Source organism: Phasianus colchicus, unplaced genomic scaffold, assembly GCF_987193195.1.
Source record: "Phasianus colchicus unplaced genomic scaffold, bPhaCol1.hap1.1 HAP1_SCAFFOLD_60, whole genome shotgun sequence".
In the NCBI taxonomy this organism is placed as follows: domain Eukaryota; kingdom Metazoa; phylum Chordata; class Aves; order Galliformes; family Phasianidae; genus Phasianus; species Phasianus colchicus.
The window spans coordinates 487,147-505,507 of record NW_028325236.1 but is presented as its reverse complement, the minus strand read 5'-3'; the positions used below and the strand labels follow the sequence as shown (position 1 = coordinate 505,507).

Sequence of the window (18,361 nt, the reverse complement as noted above, 5' to 3'; positions counted from 1 at the left end):
TAAGCAAAGGATGGCCTCCCTGCCTGAGAGCAGTGGCTGCACTATATTAAATATCCAGGAAGCGCATAAATTTACTCTGGGCCAGAAAATTATGGTATTCATATCACATACAGTTTCAGCGGTGCTGGAGGTGAAAGGGGAACACTGGCTTTCACCACAAAGGTTCCTTAAATATCAAGTTATTCTGGTGGAACAAGACGATGTAGAGATAGTAGTAACCAATATTATCAACCTAGCATCATTCCTCAGTGGGACCTCAGGAGAACCTGTGACACATGACTGTCTAGAAACCATCGAAGCAGTGTATTCCAGCCGACCGGACCTGAAGGAAGAACCTCTAGAGGAGAGGCCGCAAGGTGGTATTTCTCTTGTGGCTTGCAGCTGCACCCCTTGGCACAGACCTCGAATGCTGTTTCCATGTGGCAGACTATTTTGCAGACTGTGGGTGTCCCAAATTCAGACTTCTATTCCTCTAGTCTGAGAAACATTTTATTTGGAGGAGGAAAGAAGAACATTTGAGTGTTAACACAGCAAGGTGAATGAGGACCCCACTGAAAGGTAGAAAAGGGGCCCCATAAGAAAAAGTAAAAGGCAGAAAGAAGGTTTCACAGTAACTGAAAATAGGGGGGGATAGAGGAGGATAGTTAGAGATAATTTATAGAAGCAGGAATGTAGAGCTCGTTAGAGAAGGGGGGACAGCAGACACTGGATCTGAGATAGTGAGGGGGATGGAGGCCATGCTGATAAGGTTTGAGAACAACCCAGAGACATCTGGCAGTAAGGTGATTAGATGTCCACAGAGCAAGACGAAACTAGTTTGGGGGATGCCCCTCCTTCTCTGTCGGGAGTTTATGGCGAGGAAGGTCAGAAGCCTTCCCGAAAAAGACAACAAATTCTTCAACCCACGACCCACTACGCACGCGCAACAGGGGAGGGCCTGCATGCTTTTGGGGTATAATGAATATGCATCTGAATTCCGGGAAACTACTGATTATGTATTAGTTCGTCCTATATTTGCAGCACAATTTTTCCAGATGGTGTGCAAGCTTGGAGGAATTATCCCCCTTGCACCAGGGCTTTTGCACAACTGCCAATAAAACATACCTCCTCTATATCCTTACAGGCCATAGGGTTTGATTTTCCACACATCAGTTTGGCAACCCAGATGGGACCCGCTGTTTGGCTGCAGGACCGGCTGAGAAAGGGGATGCCTTTGGTGCATCCCGAGATTTCTCAGAAGGACTCCCTTTCATCATCCAATCACTGTGGGAGGAGACAAGGACCATCAGCGGACTAGGTATGTGATTGGGAAAGGGGACCTGTAAGTCATACACGAGGAAGAGAGCTTTTTGCTCCCCCTTAGGCTGGGTTGGTTGGTGACAGGATATAGGGGGTATTCTGTCAAAAGGTTGCCTGGGCTCTCCTTGCTGTGATAGCAGGAGATTTGGGTTTGCATGCTCTTTTACCTTCTATTGTTATATTCGGTACCGTGTATTTGAACTATTGTACTATTGTACTAGTACCACCAAATATCTTCTAAGGAATTCTGAACTTGGTTAAGACAGGTCTTGTATGTCCTGAGTGAATCTGGTATGAGTGAGACATAGCAAAGCTACAGGGCGAGAGTGGAGTCCTGACCCGCGCTTCCGTTCTCTCGCGAGGGAAACAGCCGGGGATGGATGAAGTGAAAGTTTGTCTTTATCTTTTTATCTGTTGATGATTGTCTTGTTAACTGTTGTTATTATCTTGGTAGTTGTAAAATACCTAAGTGGATTGGGAAAGGGAAAACCTTGCCAGAAGGGGGGTTTGGTTTGCCGATATTGTAGAAACAGCCGTGGTTTAAGTGTGATTAGAGTAAGATGGGGGGAGTGCAGGGAAAAGAAATACTGAGGAAATCTCCTTTGGGATGTACATTAGCACATTGGAAAGATATAGCTGGGGAACTAGGAGGAACTCTGAATAAGAGTAATGGATCTAAAGGATGCATTTTTCTGTCTACCTTTGAGGCCTTAAAGTCAATTGCTATTTGCATTTGAATGGGAAAATCCCAAATCAGGAAGGAGAACACAACTTACATGGACAGTGCTTCCCCAAGGGTTCAAGAACAGCCCAACAATCTTTGGGAATCAGCCAGCCACAGATTTGGAACAGTAGGAGTGACCCACAGAAAAAGGAGTTCTATTGCAATATGTAGATGGTCTTTTAATAGCTACAAAAACAAAAGAAACATGCATAACTTGGACAGTAAGCTTGCTTAATTTGGGGGGACTTAATGGATATCGAGTTTTCCCACAGAAAGCCCAGGTGGCCAAACAATGAGTAGTCTATTTAGGCTATGAAATCACCGCCAGACAAAGGATACTTGGGACAGCAAGAAAAGAAGTTATCTGTCAGACTCCTGAGCCACGAATAGCTGCAGAATTATGCACATTCCTGGGAATGACAGGCTGGTGTCGGCTTTGGATTCATAACTACGGACTACCAGTAAAACCGCTCTTCACACTCTTAAAAACTAACCCCAACATCCTCACATGGGATGGGGAAACCAGCAGAGCCTTTAAACAGCTAAAACATGAACTTATGCAGGCTCCCACTTTGGGGTTGCCAGATACAACGAAACCTTTCTGCTTATTTTCATATGAGAAACGGAATAGCTTTAGGGGTTCTAGCCCAAAACCTGGGGCCCTATCGTAGGGCAGTAGCATATTTCTCCAAACAGTTGGACAAAGTAAGCAAAGGATGGCCTCCCTGCCTGAGAGCAGTGGCTGCACTATATTAAATATCCAGGAAGCGCATAAATTTACTCTGGGCCAGAAAATTATGGTATTCATATCACATACAGTTTCAGCGGTGCTGGAGGTGAAAGGGGAACACTGGCTTTCACCACAAAGGTTCCTTAAATATCAAGTTATTCTGGTGGAACAAGACGATGTAGAGATAGTAGTAACCAATATTATCAACCTAGCATCATTCCTCAGTGGGACCTCAGGAGAACCTGTGACACATGACTGTCTAGAAACCATCGAAGCAGTGTATTCCAGCCGACCGGACCTGAAGGAAGAACCTCTAGAGGAGAGGCCGCAAGGTGGTATTTCTCTTGTGGCTTGCAGCTGCACCCCTTGGCACAGACCTCGAATGCTGTTTCCATGTGGCAGACTATTTTGCAGACTGTGGGTGTCCCAAATTCAGACTTCTATTCCTCTAGTCTGAGAAACATTTTATTTGGAGGAGGAAAGAAGAACATTTGAGTGTTAACACAGCAAGGTGAATGAGGACCCCACTGAAAGGTAGAAAAGGGGCCCCATAAGAAAAAGTAAAAGGCAGAAAGAAGGTTTCACAGTAACTGAAAATAGGGGGGGATAGAGGAGGATAGTTAGAGATAATTTATAGAAGCAGGAATGTAGAGCTCGTTAGAGAAGGGGGGACAGCAGACACTGGATCTGAGATAGTGAGGGGGATGGAGGCCATGCTGATAAGGTTTGAGAACAACCCAGAGACATCTGGCAGTAAGGTGATTAGATGTCCACAGAGCAAGACGAAACTAGTTTGGGGGATGCCCCTCCTTCTCTGTCGGGAGTTTATGGCGAGGAAGGTCAGAAGCCTTCCCGAAAAAGACAACAAATTCTTCAACCCACGACCCACTACGCACGCGCAACAGGGGAGGGCCTGCATGCTTTTGGGGTATAATGAATATGCATCTGAATTCCGGGAAACTACTGATTATGTATTAGTTCGTCCTATATTTGCAGCACAATTTTTCCAGATGGTGTGCAAGCTTGGAGGAATTATCCCCCTTGCACCAGGGCTTTTGCACAACTGCCAATAAAACATACCTCCTCTATATCCTTACAGGCCATAGGGTTTGATTTTCCACACATCAGTTTGGCAACCCAGATGGGACCCGCTGTTTGGCTGCAGGACCGGCTGAGAAAGGGGATGCCTTTGGTGCATCCCGAGATTTCTCAGAAGGACTCCCTTTCATCATCCAATCACTGTGGGAGGAGACAAGGACCATCAGCGGACTAGGTATGTGATTGGGAAAGGGGACCTGTAAGTCATACACGAGGAAGAGAGCTTTTTGCTCCCCCTTAGGCTGGGTTGGTTGGTGACAGGATATAGGGGGTATTCTGTCAAAAGGTTGCCTGGGCTCTCCTTGCTGTGATAGCAGGAGATTTGGGTTTGCATGCTCTTTTACCTTCTATTGTTATATTCGGTACCGTGTATTTGAACTATTGTACTATTGTACTAGTACCACCAAATATCTTCTAAGGAATTCTGAACTTGGTTAAGACAGGTCTTGTATGTCCTGAGTGAATCTGGTATGAGTGAGACATAGCAAAGCTACAGGGCGAGAGTGGAGTCCTGACCCGCGCTTCCGTTCTCTCGCGAGGGAAACAGCCGGGGATGGATGAAGTGAAAGTTTGTCTTTATCTTTTTATCTGTTGATGATTGTCTTGTTAACTGTTGTTATTATCTTGGTAGTTGTAAAATACCTAAGTGGATTGGGAAAGGGAAAACCTTGCCAGAAGGGGGGTTTGGTTTGCCGATATTGTAGAAACAGCCGTGGTTTAAGTGTGATTAGAGTAAGATGGGGGGAGTGCAGGGAAAAGAAATACTGAGGAAATCTCCTTTGGGATGTACATTAGCACATTGGAAAGATATAGCTGGGGAACTAGGAGGAACTCTGAATAAGAGTAATGGATCTAAAGGATGCATTTTTCTGTCTACCTTTGAGGCCTTAAAGTCAATTGCTATTTGCATTTGAATGGGAAAATCCCAAATCAGGAAGGAGAACACAACTTACATGGACAGTGCTTCCCCAAGGGTTCAAGAACAGCCCAACAATCTTTGGGAATCAGCCAGCCACAGATTTGGAACAGTAGGAGTGACCCACAGAAAAAGGAGTTCTATTGCAATATGTAGATGGTCTTTTAATAGCTACAAAAACAAAAGAAACATGCATAACTTGGACAGTAAGCTTGCTTAATTTGGGGGGACTTAATGGATATCGAGTTTTCCCACAGAAAGCCCAGGTGGCCAAACAATGAGTAGTCTATTTAGGCTATGAAATCACCGCCAGACAAAGGATACTTGGGACAGCAAGAAAAGAAGTTATCTGTCAGACTCCTGAGCCACGAATAGCTGCAGAATTATGCACATTCCTGGGAATGACAGGCTGGTGTCGGCTTTGGATTCATAACTACGGACTACCAGTAAAACCGCTCTTCACACTCTTAAAAACTAACCCCAACATCCTCACATGGGATGGGGAAACCAGCAGAGCCTTTAAACAGCTAAAACATGAACTTATGCAGGCTCCCACTTTGGGGTTGCCAGATACAACGAAACCTTTCTGCTTATTTTCATATGAGAAACGGAATAGCTTTAGGGGTTCTAGCCCAAAACCTGGGGCCCTATCGTAGGGCAGTAGCATATTTCTCCAAACAGTTGGACAAAGTAAGCAAAGGATGGCCTCCCTGCCTGAGAGCAGTGGCTGCACTATATTAAATATCCAGGAAGCGCATAAATTTACTCTGGGCCAGAAAATTATGGTATTCATATCACATACAGTTTCAGCGGTGCTGGAGGTGAAAGGGGAACACTGGCTTTCACCACAAAGGTTCCTTAAATATCAAGTTATTCTGGTGGAACAAGACGATGTAGAGATAGTAGTAACCAATATTATCAACCTAGCATCATTCCTCAGTGGGACCTCAGGAGAACCTGTGACACATGACTGTCTAGAAACCATCGAAGCAGTGTATTCCAGCCGACCGGACCTGAAGGAAGAACCTCTAGAGGAGAGGCCGCAAGGTGGTATTTCTCTTGTGGCTTGCAGCTGCACCCCTTGGCACAGACCTCGAATGCTGTTTCCATGTGGCAGACTATTTTGCAGACTGTGGGTGTCCCAAATTCAGACTTCTATTCCTCTAGTCTGAGAAACATTTTATTTGGAGGAGGAAAGAAGAACATTTGAGTGTTAACACAGCAAGGTGAATGAGGACCCCACTGAAAGGTAGAAAAGGGGCCCCATAAGAAAAAGTAAAAGGCAGAAAGAAGGTTTCACAGTAACTGAAAATAGGGGGGGATAGAGGAGGATAGTTAGAGATAATTTATAGAAGCAGGAATGTAGAGCTCGTTAGAGAAGGGGGGACAGCAGACACTGGATCTGAGATAGTGAGGGGGATGGAGGCCATGCTGATAAGGTTTGAGAACAACCCAGAGACATCTGGCAGTAAGGTGATTAGATGTCCACAGAGCAAGACGAAACTAGTTTGGGGGATGCCCCTCCTTCTCTGTCGGGAGTTTATGGCGAGGAAGGTCAGAAGCCTTCCCGAAAAAGACAACAAATTCTTCAACCCACGACCCACTACGCACGCGCAACAGGGGAGGGCCTGCATGCTTTTGGGGTATAATGAATATGCATCTGAATTCCGGGAAACTACTGATTATGTATTAGTTCGTCCTATATTTGCAGCACAATTTTTCCAGATGGTGTGCAAGCTTGGAGGAATTATCCCCCTTGCACCAGGGCTTTTGCACAACTGCCAATAAAACATACCTCCTCTATATCCTTACAGGCCATAGGGTTTGATTTTCCGCACATCAGTTTGGCAACCCAGATGGGACCCGCTGTTCGGCTGCAGGACCGGCTGAGAAAGGGGATGCCTTTGGTGCATCCCGAGATTTCTCAGAAGGACTCCCTTTCATCATCCAATCACTGTGGGAGGAGACAAGGACCATCAGCGGACTAGGTATGTGATTGGGAAAGGGGACCTGTAAGTCATACACGAGGAAGAGAGCTTTTTGCTCCCCCTTAGGCTGGGTTGGTTGGTGACAGGATATAGGGGGTATTCTGTCAAAAGGTTGCCTGGGCTCTCCTTGCTGTGATAGCAGGAGATTTGGGTTTGCATGCTCTTTTACCTTCTATTGTTATATTCGGTACCGTGTATTTGAACTATTGTACTATTGTACTAGTACCACCAAATATCTTCTAAGGAATTCTGAACTTGGTTAAGACAGGTCTTGTATGTCCTGAGTGAATCTGGTATGAGTGAGACATAGCAAAGCTACAGGGCGAGAGTGGAGTCCTGACCCGCGCTTCCGTTCTCTCGCGAGGGAAACAGCCGGGGATGGATGAAGTGAAAGTTTGTCTTTATCTTTTTATCTGTTGATGATTGTCTTGTTAACTGTTGTTATTATCTTGGTAGTTGTAAAATACCTAAGTGGATTGGGAAAGGGAAAACCTTGCCAGAAGGGGGGTTTGGTTTGCCGATATTGTAGAAACAGCCGTGGTTTAAGTGTGATTAGAGTAAGATGGGGGGAGTGCAGGGAAAAGAAATACTGAGGAAATCTCCTTTGGGATGTACATTAGCACATTGGAAAGATATAGCTGGGGAACTAGGAGGAACTCTGAATAAGAGTAATGGATCTAAAGGATGCATTTTTCTGTCTACCTTTGAGGCCTTAAAGTCAATTGCTATTTGCATTTGAATGGGAAAATCCCAAATCAGGAAGGAGAACACAACTTACATGGACAGTGCTTCCCCAAGGGTTCAAGAACAGCCCAACAATCTTTGGGAATCAGCCAGCCACAGATTTGGAACAGTAGGAGTGACCCACAGAAAAAGGAGTTCTATTGCAATATGTAGATGGTCTTTTAATAGCTACAAAAACAAAAGAAACATGCATAACTTGGACAGTAAGCTTGCTTAATTTGGGGGGACTTAATGGATATCGAGTTTTCCCACAGAAAGCCCAGGTGGCCAAACAATGAGTAGTCTATTTAGGCTATGAAATCACCGCCAGACAAAGGATACTTGGGACAGCAAGAAAAGAAGTTATCTGTCAGACTCCTGAGCCACGAATAGCTGCAGAATTATGCACATTCCTGGGAATGACAGGCTGGTGTCGGCTTTGGATTCATAACTACGGACTACCAGTAAAACCGCTCTTCACACTCTTAAAAACTAACCCCAACATCCTCACATGGGATGGGGAAACCAGCAGAGCCTTTAAACAGCTAAAACATGAACTTATGCAGGCTCCCACTTTGGGGTTGCCAGATACAACGAAACCTTTCTGCTTATTTTCATATGAGAAACGGAATAGCTTTAGGGGTTCTAGCCCAAAACCTGGGGCCCTATCGTAGGGCAGTAGCATATTTCTCCAAACAGTTGGACAAAGTAAGCAAAGGATGGCCTCCCTGCCTGAGAGCAGTGGCTGCACTATATTAAATATCCAGGAAGCGCATAAATTTACTCTGGGCCAGAAAATTATGGTATTCATATCACATACAGTTTCAGCGGTGCTGGAGGTGAAAGGGGAACACTGGCTTTCACCACAAAGGTTCCTTAAATATCAAGTTATTCTGGTGGAACAAGACGATGTAGAGATAGTAGTAACCAATATTATCAACCTAGCATCATTCCTCAGTGGGACCTCAGGAGAACCTGTGACACATGACTGTCTAGAAACCATCGAAGCAGTGTATTCCAGCCGACCGGACCTGAAGGAAGAACCTCTAGAGGAGAGGCCGCAAGGTGGTATTTCTCTTGTGGCTTGCAGCTGCACCCCTTGGCACAGACCTCGAATGCTGTTTCCATGTGGCAGACTATTTTGCAGACTGTGGGTGTCCCAAATTCAGACTTCTATTCCTCTAGTCTGAGAAACATTTTATTTGGAGGAGGAAAGAAGAACATTTGAGTGTTAACACAGCAAGGTGAATGAGGACCCCACTGAAAGGTAGAAAAGGGGCCCCATAAGAAAAAGTAAAAGGCAGAAAGAAGGTTTCACAGTAACTGAAAATAGGGGGGGATAGAGGAGGATAGTTAGAGATAATTTATAGAAGCAGGAATGTAGAGCTCGTTAGAGAAGGGGGGACAGCAGACACTGGATCTGAGATAGTGAGGGGGATGGAGGCCATGCTGATAAGGTTTGAGAACAACCCAGAGACATCTGGCAGTAAGGTGATTAGATGTCCACAGAGCAAGACGAAACTAGTTTGGGGGATGCCCCTCCTTCTCTGTCGGGAGTTTATGGCGAGGAAGGTCAGAAGCCTTCCCGAAAAAGACAACAAATTCTTCAACCCACGACCCACTACGCACGCGCAACAGGGGAGGGCCTGCATGCTTTTGGGGTATAATGAATATGCATCTGAATTCCGGGAAACTACTGATTATGTATTAGTTCGTCCTATATTTGCAGCACAATTTTTCCAGATGGTGTGCAAGCTTGGAGGAATTATCCCCCTTGCACCAGGGCTTTTGCACAACTGCCAATAAAACATACCTCCTCTATATCCTTACAGGCCATAGGGTTTGATTTTCCGCACATCAGTTTGGCAACCCAGATGGGACCCGCTGTTTGGCTGCAGGACCGGCTGAGAAAGGGGATGCCTTTGGTGCATCCCGAGATTTCTCAGAAGGACTCCCTTTCATCATCCAATCACTGTGGGAGGAGACAAGGACCATCAGCGGACTAGGTATGTGATTGGGAAAGGGGACCTGTAAGTCATACACGAGGAAGAGAGCTTTTTGCTCCCCCTTAGGCTGGGTTGGTTGGTGACAGGATATAGGGGGTATTCTGTCAAAAGGTTGCCTGGGCTCTCCTTGCTGTGATAGCAGGAGATTTGGGTTTGCATGCTCTTTTACCTTCTATTGTTATATTCGGTACCGTGTATTTGAACTATTGTACTATTGTACTAGTACCACCAAATATCTTCTAAGGAATTCTGAACTTGGTTAAGACAGGTCTTGTATGTCCTGAGTGAATCTGGTATGAGTGAGACATAGCAAAGCTACAGGGCGAGAGTGGAGTCCTGACCCGCGCTTCCGTTCTCTCGCGAGGGAAACAGCCGGGGATGGATGAAGTGAAAGTTTGTCTTTATCTTTTTATCTGTTGATGATTGTCTTGTTAACTGTTGTTATTATCTTGGTAGTTGTAAAATACCTAAGTGGATTGGGAAAGGGAAAACCTTGCCAGAAGGGGGGTTTGGTTTGCCGATATTGTAGAAACAGCCGTGGTTTAAGTGTGATTAGAGTAAGATGGGGGGAGTGCAGGGAAAAGAAATACTGAGGAAATCTCCTTTGGGATGTACATTAGCACATTGGAAAGATATAGCTGGGGAACTAGGAGGAACTCTGAATAAGAGTAATGGATCTAAAGGATGCATTTTTCTGTCTACCTTTGAGGCCTTAAAGTCAATTGCTATTTGCATTTGAATGGGAAAATCCCAAATCAGGAAGGAGAACACAACTTACATGGACAGTGCTTCCCCAAGGGTTCAAGAACAGCCCAACAATCTTTGGGAATCAGCCAGCCACAGATTTGGAACAGTAGGAGTGACCCACAGAAAAAGGAGTTCTATTGCAATATGTAGATGGTCTTTTAATAGCTACAAAAACAAAAGAAACATGCATAACTTGGACAGTAAGCTTGCTTAATTTGGGGGGACTTAATGGATATCGAGTTTTCCCACAGAAAGCCCAGGTGGCCAAACAATGAGTAGTCTATTTAGGCTATGAAATCACCGCCAGACAAAGGATACTTGGGACAGCAAGAAAAGAAGTTATCTGTCAGACTCCTGAGCCACGAATAGCTGCAGAATTATGCACATTCCTGGGAATGACAGGCTGGTGTCGGCTTTGGATTCATAACTACGGACTACCAGTAAAACCGCTCTTCACACTCTTAAAAACTAACCCCAACATCCTCACATGGGATGGGGAAACCAGCAGAGCCTTTAAACAGCTAAAACATGAACTTATGCAGGCTCCCACTTTGGGGTTGCCAGATACAACGAAACCTTTCTGCTTATTTTCATATGAGAAACGGAATAGCTTTAGGGGTTCTAGCCCAAAACCTGGGGCCCTATCGTAGGGCAGTAGCATATTTCTCCAAACAGTTGGACAAAGTAAGCAAAGGATGGCCTCCCTGCCTGAGAGCAGTGGCTGCACTATATTAAATATCCAGGAAGCGCATAAATTTACTCTGGGCCAGAAAATTATGGTATTCATATCACATACAGTTTCAGCGGTGCTGGAGGTGAAAGGGGAACACTGGCTTTCACCACAAAGGTTCCTTAAATATCAAGTTATTCTGGTGGAACAAGACGATGTAGAGATAGTAGTAACCAATATTATCAACCTAGCATCATTCCTCAGTGGGACCTCAGGAGAACCTGTGACACATGACTGTCTAGAAACCATCGAAGCAGTGTATTCCAGCCGACCGGACCTGAAGGAAGAACCTCTAGAGGAGAGGCCGCAAGGTGGTATTTCTCTTGTGGCTTGCAGCTGCACCCCTTGGCACAGACCTCGAATGCTGTTTCCATGTGGCAGACTATTTTGCAGACTGTGGGTGTCCCAAATTCAGACTTCTATTCCTCTAGTCTGAGAAACATTTTATTTGGAGGAGGAAAGAAGAACATTTGAGTGTTAACACAGCAAGGTGAATGAGGACCCCACTGAAAGGTAGAAAAGGGGCCCCATAAGAAAAAGTAAAAGGCAGAAAGAAGGTTTCACAGTAACTGAAAATAGGGGGGGATAGAGGAGGATAGTTAGAGATAATTTATAGAAGCAGGAATGTAGAGCTCGTTAGAGAAGGGGGGACAGCAGACACTGGATCTGAGATAGTGAGGGGGATGGAGGCCATGCTGATAAGGTTTGAGAACAACCCAGAGACATCTGGCAGTAAGGTGATTAGATGTCCACAGAGCAAGACGAAACTAGTTTGGGGGATGCCCCTCCTTCTCTGTCGGGAGTTTATGGCGAGGAAGGTCAGAAGCCTTCCCGAAAAAGACAACAAATTCTTCAACCCACGACCCACTACGCACGCGCAACAGGGGAGGGCCTGCATGCTTTTGGGGTATAATGAATATGCATCTGAATTCCGGGAAACTACTGATTATGTATTAGTTCGTCCTATATTTGCAGCACAATTTTTCCAGATGGTGTGCAAGCTTGGAGGAATTATCCCCCTTGCACCAGGGCTTTTGCACAACTGCCAATAAAACATACCTCCTCTATATCCTTACAGGCCATAGGGTTTGATTTTCCACACATCAGTTTGGCAACCCAGATGGGACCCGCTGTTTGGCTGCAGGACCGGCTGAGAAAGGGGATGCCTTTGGTGCATCCCGAGATTTCTCAGAAGGACTCCCTTTCATCATCCAATCACTGTGGGAGGAGACAAGGACCATCAGCGGACTAGGTATGTGATTGGGAAAGGGGACCTGTAAGTCATACACGAGGAAGAGAGCTTTTTGCTCCCCCTTAGGCTGGGTTGGTTGGTGACAGGATATAGGGGGTATTCTGTCAAAAGGTTGCCTGGGCTCTCCTTGCTGTGATAGCAGGAGATTTGGGTTTGCATGCTCTTTTACCTTCTATTGTTATATTCGGTACCGTGTATTTGAACTATTGTACTATTGTACTAGTACCACCAAATATCTTCTAAGGAATTCTGAACTTGGTTAAGACAGGTCTTGTATGTCCTGAGTGAATCTGGTATGAGTGAGACATAGCAAAGCTACAGGGCGAGAGTGGAGTCCTGACCCGCGCTTCCGTTCTCTCGCGAGGGAAACAGCCGGGGATGGATGAAGTGAAAGTTTGTCTTTATCTTTTTATCTGTTGATGATTGTCTTGTTAACTGTTGTTATTATCTTGGTAGTTGTAAAATACCTAAGTGGATTGGGAAAGGGAAAACCTTGCCAGAAGGGGGGTTTGGTTTGCCGATATTGTAGAAACAGCCGTGGTTTAAGTGTGATTAGAGTAAGATGGGGGGAGTGCAGGGAAAAGAAATACTGAGGAAATCTCCTTTGGGATGTACATTAGCACATTGGAAAGATATAGCTGGGGAACTAGGAGGAACTCTGAATAAGAGTAATGGATCTAAAGGATGCATTTTTCTGTCTACCTTTGAGGCCTTAAAGTCAATTGCTATTTGCATTTGAATGGGAAAATCCCAAATCAGGAAGGAGAACACAACTTACATGGACAGTGCTTCCCCAAGGGTTCAAGAACAGCCCAACAATCTTTGGGAATCAGCCAGCCACAGATTTGGAACAGTAGGAGTGACCCACAGAAAAAGGAGTTCTATTGCAATATGTAGATGGTCTTTTAATAGCTACAAAAACAAAAGAAACATGCATAACTTGGACAGTAAGCTTGCTTAATTTGGGGGGACTTAATGGATATCGAGTTTTCCCACAGAAAGCCCAGGTGGCCAAACAATGAGTAGTCTATTTAGGCTATGAAATCACCGCCAGACAAAGGATACTTGGGACAGCAAGAAAAGAAGTTATCTGTCAGACTCCTGAGCCACGAATAGCTGCAGAATTATGCACATTCCTGGGAATGACAGGCTGGTGTCGGCTTTGGATTCATAACTACGGACTACCAGTAAAACCGCTCTTCACACTCTTAAAAACTAACCCCAACATCCTCACATGGGATGGGGAAACCAGCAGAGCCTTTAAACAGCTAAAACATGAACTTATGCAGGCTCCCACTTTGGGGTTGCCAGATACAACGAAACCTTTCTGCTTATTTTCATATGAGAAACGGAATAGCTTTAGGGGTTCTAGCCCAAAACCTGGGGCCCTATCGTAGGGCAGTAGCATATTTCTCCAAACAGTTGGACAAAGTAAGCAAAGGATGGCCTCCCTGCCTGAGAGCAGTGGCTGCACTATATTAAATATCCAGGAAGCGCATAAATTTACTCTGGGCCAGAAAATTATGGTATTCATATCACATACAGTTTCAGCGGTGCTGGAGGTGAAAGGGGAACACTGGCTTTCACCACAAAGGTTCCTTAAATATCAAGTTATTCTGGTGGAACAAGACGATGTAGAGATAGTAGTAACCAATATTATCAACCTAGCATCATTCCTCAGTGGGACCTCAGGAGAACCTGTGACACATGACTGTCTAGAAACCATCGAAGCAGTGTATTCCAGCCGACCGGACCTGAAGGAAGAACCTCTAGAGGAGAGGCCGCAAGGTGGTATTTCTCTTGTGGCTTGCAGCTGCACCCCTTGGCACAGACCTCGAATGCTGTTTCCATGTGGCAGACTATTTTGCAGACTGTGGGTGTCCCAAATTCAGACTTCTATTCCTCTAGTCTGAGAAACATTTTATTTGGAGGAGGAAAGAAGAACATTTGAGTGTTAACACAGCAAGGTGAATGAGGACCCCACTGAAAGGTAGAAAAGGGGCCCCATAAGAAAAAGTAAAAGGCAGAAAGAAGGTTTCACAGTAACTGAAAATAGGGGGGGATAGAGGAGGATAGTTAGAGATAATTTATAGAAGCAGGAATGTAGAGCTCGTTAGAGAAGGGGGGACAGCAGACACTGGATCTGAGATAGTGAGGGGGATGGAGGCCATGCTGATAAGGTTTGAGAACAACCCAGAGACATCTGGCAGTAAGGTGATTAGATGTCCACAGAGCAAGACGAAACTAGTTTGGGGGATGCCCCTCCTTCTCTGTCGGGAGTTTATGGCGAGGAAGGTCAGAAGCCTTCCCGAAAAAGACAACAAATTCTTCAACCCACGACCCACTACGCACGCGCAACAGGGGAGGGCCTGCATGCTTTTGGGGTATAATGAATATGCATCTGAATTCCGGGAAACTACTGATTATGTATTAGTTCGTCCTATATTTGCAGCACAATTTTTCCAGATGGTGTGCAAGCTTGGAGGAATTATCCCCCTTGCACCAGGGCTTTTGCACAACTGCCAATAAAACATACCTCCTCTATATCCTTACAGGCCATAGGGTTTGATTTTCCGCACATCAGTTTGGCAACCCAGATGGGACCCGCTGTTCGGCTGCAGGACCGGCTGAGAAAGGGGATGCCTTTGGTGCATCCCGAGATTTCTCAGAAGGACTCCCTTTCATCATCCAATCACTGTGGGAGGAGACAAGGACCATCAGCGGACTAGGTATGTGATTGGGAAAGGGGACCTGTAAGTCATACACGAGGAAGAGAGCTTTTTGCTCCCCCTTAGGCTGGGTTGGTTGGTGACAGGATATAGGGGGTATTCTGTCAAAAGGTTGCCTGGGCTCTCCTTGCTGTGATAGCAGGAGATTTGGGTTTGCATGCTCTTTTACCTTCTATTGTTATATTCGGTACCGTGTATTTGAACTATTGTACTATTGTACTAGTACCACCAAATATCTTCTAAGGAATTCTGAACTTGGTTAAGACAGGTCTTGTATGTCCTGAGTGAATCTGGTATGAGTGAGACATAGCAAAGCTACAGGGCGAGAGTGGAGTCCTGACCCGCGCTTCCGTTCTCTCGCGAGGGAAACAGCCGGGGATGGATGAAGTGAAAGTTTGTCTTTATCTTTTTATCTGTTGATGATTGTCTTGTTAACTGTTGTTATTATCTTGGTAGTTGTAAAATACCTAAGTGGATTGGGAAAGGGAAAACCTTGCCAGAAGGGGGGTTTGGTTTGCCGATATTGTAGAAACAGCCGTGGTTTAAGTGTGATTAGAGTAAGATGGGGGGAGTGCAGGGAAAAGAAATACTGAGGAAATCTCCTTTGGGATGTACATTAGCACATTGGAAAGATATAGCTGGGGAACTAGGAGGAACTCTGAATAAGAGTAATGGATCTAAAGGATGCATTTTTCTGTCTACCTTTGAGGCCTTAAAGTCAATTGCTATTTGCATTTGAATGGGAAAATCCCAAATCAGGAAGGAGAACACAACTTACATGGACAGTGCTTCCCCAAGGGTTCAAGAACAGCCCAACAATCTTTGGGAATCAGCCAGCCACAGATTTGGAACAGTAGGAGTGACCCACAGAAAAAGGAGTTCTATTGCAATATGTAGATGGTCTTTTAATAGCTACAAAAACAAAAGAAACATGCATAACTTGGACAGTAAGCTTGCTTAATTTGGGGGGACTTAATGGATATCGAGTTTTCCCACAGAAAGCCCAGGTGGCCAAACAATGAGTAGTCTATTTAGGCTATGAAATCACCGCCAGACAAAGGATACTTGGGACAGCAAGAAAAGAAGTTATCTGTCAGACTCCTGAGCCACGAATAGCTGCAGAATTATGCACATTCCTGGGAATGACAGGCTGGTGTCGGCTTTGGATTCATAACTACGGACTACCAGTAAAACCGCTCTTCACACTCTTAAAAACTAACCCCAACATCCTCACATGGGATGGGGAAACCAGCAGAGCCTTTAAACAGCTAAAACATGAACTTATGCAGGCTCCCACTTTGGGGTTGCCAGATACAACGAAACCTTTCTGCTTATTTTCATATGAGAAACGGAATAGCTTTAGGGGTTCTAGCCCAAAACCTGGGGCCCTATCGTAGGGCAGTAGCATATTTCTCCAAACAGTTGGACAAAGTAAGCAAAGGATGGCCTCCCTGCCTGAGAGCAGTGGCTGCACTATATTAAATATCCAGGAAGCGCATAAATTTACTCTGGGCCAGAAAATTATGGTATTCATATCACATACAGTTTCAGCGGTGCTGGAGGTGAAAGGGGAACACTGGCTTTCACCACAAAGGTTCCTTAAATATCAAGTTATTCTGGTGGAACAAGACGATGTAGAGATAGTAGTAACCAATATTATCAACCTAGCATCATTCCTCAGTGGGACCTCAGGAGAACCTGTGACACATGACTGTCTAGAAACCATCGAAGCAGTGTATTCCAGCCGACCGGACCTGAAGGAAGAACCTCTAGAGGAGAGGCCGCAAGGTGGTATTTCTCTTGTGGCTTGCAGCTGCACCCCTTGGCACAGACCTCGAATGCTGTTTCCATGTGGCAGACTATTTTGCAGACTGTGGGTGTCCCAAATTCAGACTTCTATTCCTCTAGTCTGAGAAACATTTTATTTGGAGGAGGAAAGAAGAACATTTGAGTGTTAACACAGCAAGGTGAATGAGGACCCCACTGAAAGGTAGAAAAGGGGCCCCATAAGAAAAAGTAAAAGGCAGAAAGAAGGTTTCACAGTAACTGAAAATAGGGGGGGATAGAGGAGGATAGTTAGAGATAATTTATAGAAGCAGGAATGTAGAGCTCGTTAGAGAAGGGGGGACAGCAGACACTGGATCTGAGATAGTGAGGGGGATGGAGGCCATGCTGATAAGGTTTGAGAACAACCCAGAGACATCTGGCAGTAAGGTGATTAGATGTCCACAGAGCAAGACGAAACTAGTTTGGGGGATGCCCCTCCTTCTCTGTCGGGAGTTTATGGCGAGGAAGGTCAGAAGCCTTCCCGAAAAAGACAACAAATTCTTCAACCCACGACCCACTACGCACGCGCAACAGGGGAGGGCCTGCATGCTTTTGGGGTATAATGAATATGCATCTGAATTCCGGGAAACTACTGATTATGTATTAGTTCGTCCTATATTTGCAGCACAATTTTTCCAGATGGTGTGCAAGCTTGGAGGAATTATCCCCCTTGCACCAGGGCTTTTGCACAACTGCCAATAAAACATACCTCCTCTATATCCTTACAGGCCATAGAGTTTGATTTTCCGCACGTCACCAGAAGGAAACTTGGTGCTGTTGAAGCCCTGACCAGTGTCAAGGTCGGAGGTAATGCCGGCCGGCAGGTGTGGCCAACAATTGAGGTGAGGAGGGAATGAAACACGATGGCTGAGCTGACGGCAGAGAGCTTCTGGGAAAAGCTTGGTGCCAGCTCTGAATTTGGTCCGATGACCTTCTTGTGTGCGGATGTCCAGCCCCGCTTTGCGGAGCAGCCTACGTTCCGCGATGCGCCTGGTAGGCCTGGGGCTCGGAGCAGGCCAGGCGGAACCCAGTGTGCTTTGCTCTCATTGGTCCGGTGCAGTTCCTCCCGCCCCCGGCCTCTCATTGGTCCGGTGCAGCGCCGTCCCGCCCCCGGATTCGCATTGGCCAGCGGCAGCGCCACCGGCTCCGATTGGCTGAGATGCAGCGCGCGGGAGAGGCCGTTGGCCCCGAGCTCGGAGCCGCTGGGGTCTCCTCTAAGCCCCACTCAGCACCGCCCTCCCCGGAGCTCTGCCCCTGACCCCTCCCCCACCTCCCGAGTAGATCCCTGAGGGCTCTCCGTTCCCCCCCCTCCCGTCCTCTTCGCCCCCTGCTGCCCCTGGAGTTGCACTCGGGCTTCAGGCCGTGCGTGCGGGCTGCGTTGGCATGGCAACACCGCGCACTCCCCCCATGCGTCGCGCGCAGCCGTCCCCGCGACGGCGGTGCATGCGTGACGGCGTCCCCATGGCGACAGCGCCTGAGCGCGCACGCGCCGTCCCCGCCGAGAGACGTCATCACGCTGCGACCCGGGGAGTCGGCCGTGCGGAAGTCGTGCCGTGTCCCGCACCGCTCCGACGCCGCCTCGGCTCCTCCAG

General features: G+C 46.3%; 1 protein-coding gene across 1 annotated transcript in view; it reads left to right on the top strand.

Moving 5' to 3' along the window:
• LOC149911687 (uncharacterized) overlaps positions 1 to 18,361 on the top strand; it is a 44,515-nt gene that overhangs the window by 13,290 nt on the left and 12,864 nt on the right. The window contains exon 1 of the mRNA XM_090133388.1: positions 1 to 18,361. This exon is cut by the window's left edge and continues 13,290 nt beyond it. The gene's annotated coding sequence lies outside the window, so the exon portion shown is untranslated.